Genomic DNA, 3,107 nt, shown 5'->3' with positions numbered 1-3,107 from the left:
CTCTGTGATGTCATCGTGATGCGTTCTCTGTGATGTCATCATGATGCATCCTCCATTATGTCATCATGATGCATCCTCTATTTTGTCATGTTGCGTCCTCTATGATGCAACAATGAGCTTGGCCATGGGTGTAGATCTGCTGCATTTGATTGCTGACAGCCACTTGAGAGAGACACACACCAGGAGATAGATGCAGCATATACATACAACAAAGGTTGTTCCTTTACTGCCTTTACAGCAAACACCCTCACACCTCCTGCAGCCAGTCTAGATACCACAAAAAAATAAAAAATACCCAAACACGAAAGGTCGAAAAGCCAAACTACAGAATGATAAGAAGAGTAAGTTATATATATAGGAATATATTTTGAAGTCGGAAAGTTTGAATTCAGGACTTAGGCATAGGTAGGCCTCACATCCACATGACCCCCCCAGCGTTTAAATTTACCTTGGATAGCAGGATGGAATTCAATGGAGACAAAAGTAGACACAAAACAAGACTCCACACAGCAGTTTTCAGGTGTTTTGGTTTCTTTTTTTAATCAATTGTCGCATTTGCATGGAACAAACAACACTTGAATACTTTTTTGGAACAATATAAGCTTAGTTTCAAAATCACCCTAAATCAATCCATTTAGCAATGCAAGACCTTTGCAAATGCACACCCTCAGAAAAAGCACCTGAGTCAGTAGTCTATTTTTGGAGGACGGAATAGGAAAGGTGCACCAGTCCCGGAGGTACTGCAATAACAGGTCAATGCGCGGAGTGGACAGAGCAAGCTCTTCTTCTATCTCCCTTTTGTAAAAATCCATTTAATATATGGCCCCCAGATAGAGGGCATATCAGATATTAAACTGATAAGAACAGAATGTTTTATTGAATAAGCAGTCTTTATTGACATAAGGAAGAACAAAACATACATAAACATTACACACATGAATACCATGTCGCAGCACAGCTAAAACACAATACAAATGCAGACGGTATAGTACATTTCAAGAACTACAGCATAAGGCCATTATACTGTACACTATAAATCATGTTATGCACTATGCATATAAACTTTACACAAATACATCAGTTAGGCTATGGGTGTGTAGGGTGAGGGAGGGGGAATCACAAGCCCAAAGCTTTATTGAAAAACAGACACATATAAGGGGAGGGTCGATAAATAGAAAGACATCAATAAAACAGACATTGTGAATGGGGGAAAGAGGCCACGGTCCCAGGGCCGAAACTAGGTTTTTCAGCATCCGGGGCAAGGCAGTAATATGGCGCCCCCCCCCCCCCCCCGAAAAAAAAAAAAAAAAATATATATATATAAAAATAAGTCAATAAGAAAATAATATATATATATATATATATATATATATATATAGAGAGAGAGAGAGAGAGAGAGAGAGAGAGAAATAAATAAATAAAAATTAAAGTAATAGTATTAATAAATAACTAAAAAAAATACTATAAAAATCCATAAAACAAAAAATAATAATAAGCAAACTTATTCTCATCACTCTGCCAGAGGCATGTGCAGGACATTTTATTAGGGTGTGCACTGTGTTTAGAACCTCCGGTTGGGTTTGTCTAGCACTGTTTTAAAATTAGTGACATTGCATTGATACTAATCACATATACACTAACATATGCGATTAGTACCATAAAGGGCAGCTCTCCCGATAAGAGTTTTCCTTTGTGATTAGTGACAGCCACTGGACTTCCGGGTTTATGCCCCGGAAGTCCGTCTTTGCATGCACAGAAGGATGCAGTGACTGCGGGGGTGCTGGGAGGGATCCTTCTGACAGCACAATATGAAAAGAAGTACATAGGCTTCTATAGAGTAACGCCAGCAAAAGTTGGCATTACCCTCCGCACTCACCATAAGTCGCTGTCACTGTCTACCTCCCACGTCGGAGTCCTCATGGCAGTGGCATCCTCCTCCTCAGTCATGGACGGCGGTGCTGCTGTGTGCTGCTGCTCCTCTCTCTATGCTTGGCTGTGATGTGACATCAGGCCCCGACATACACTGCTCTTGCCGAGGTGCGGATCTTCTCAGCAGCCAGCAATACCTCGTTGCTTCTGTTCATTGGGCAGTGGGACTCCATCGCCTTCAGCAGAAAAGGAGGAAAGGTAAGGTGGTGACAAGTGGAATAAAAATGAGGCTGGCTGGCTGGAGGAGGAGCAGGACAAGAGAAAGGTGGAGGGGGACATAGAGACATACACATTGCAGCTGGAGGGGGTACATGGAGACATACATACTGGTTACTGGGTGAGGGGGACAGACACACTGTGGCTGGATGGGGAATATAGAGACATAGTGACAGGTGGGGGGGGGAGAGGGTGACGTATATAGTGGTGACTGGAGTGAGGACAGGGGGACATGGAGACGACACACTGGTAACTGTGGGAGGGGATAGGAGGACATGGAAATGTACCACACTAGTGACTGGGGAGAGACATACAAACTGGTGGCTGTGGTAGGGGAAGGGGGCATGGAGACGTATACATTGATGACTGGGGTGGGGGAAGGGGGACATGGAGACGTACACATAGTTGAGTGCGGCGGGGGAAGGGGTCATGGAGGCAAGCACACTGGTGACTATGGGGGGAGAAGAGGGACATGGAGACCTACACACAGGTGAATGGGGTGGGAGGAGGGGGCTATGGAGATGAGGGGGGAGGGGAGCACATTGAAACATACTACACATTGGTGAATGGACTAGGAGGAACATGGAGAAACACACGCTGCAGCTAAAGGGTAGAACATGGAGACCTATACACTGTAGCCTGGATCCTGGGAGAAACAGAAATGTACAGTGTGAAGGGAGCAGGACAGGGGCAGAGGTGCTCAGAGCTTCAGACAGGAACTGAGCAGAGATGAGAGTGATAATGTCAAATTTTACCTTAAAACATAAAGCTATACACTATTACCATGGAGCCGCTATGGCCGCTAGACTTATTACACTCACTACGGACTAAGTACGCTATTTGCGCACTGAGTACCGTAGAGGTACGCACTTAGCGTAGCAGACGCTAGGCCGTGGGCGCGACGCACGAGCGACACGTACGCTCACGGATTCACGCTTCGTACCAAGCACGCTACTGCCGTA

The 3,107-nt window shown here is 44.9% G+C and overlaps 1 pseudogene; it reads right to left on the bottom strand.

Moving 5' to 3' along the window:
• Positions 1-715: 715 nt before the first annotated feature.
• Positions 716-889, bottom strand: LOC134899764 (U2 spliceosomal RNA; annotated as a pseudogene).
• Between the last annotated feature and the right edge of the window lie 2,218 nt (positions 890-3,107).

This window comes from Pseudophryne corroboree, chromosome 3 (assembly GCF_028390025.1).
Source record: "Pseudophryne corroboree isolate aPseCor3 chromosome 3, aPseCor3.hap2, whole genome shotgun sequence".
NCBI lineage: Eukaryota > Metazoa > Chordata > Amphibia > Anura > Myobatrachidae > Pseudophryne > Pseudophryne corroboree.
This window is presented reverse-complemented; position numbering and strand designations above follow the sequence as displayed.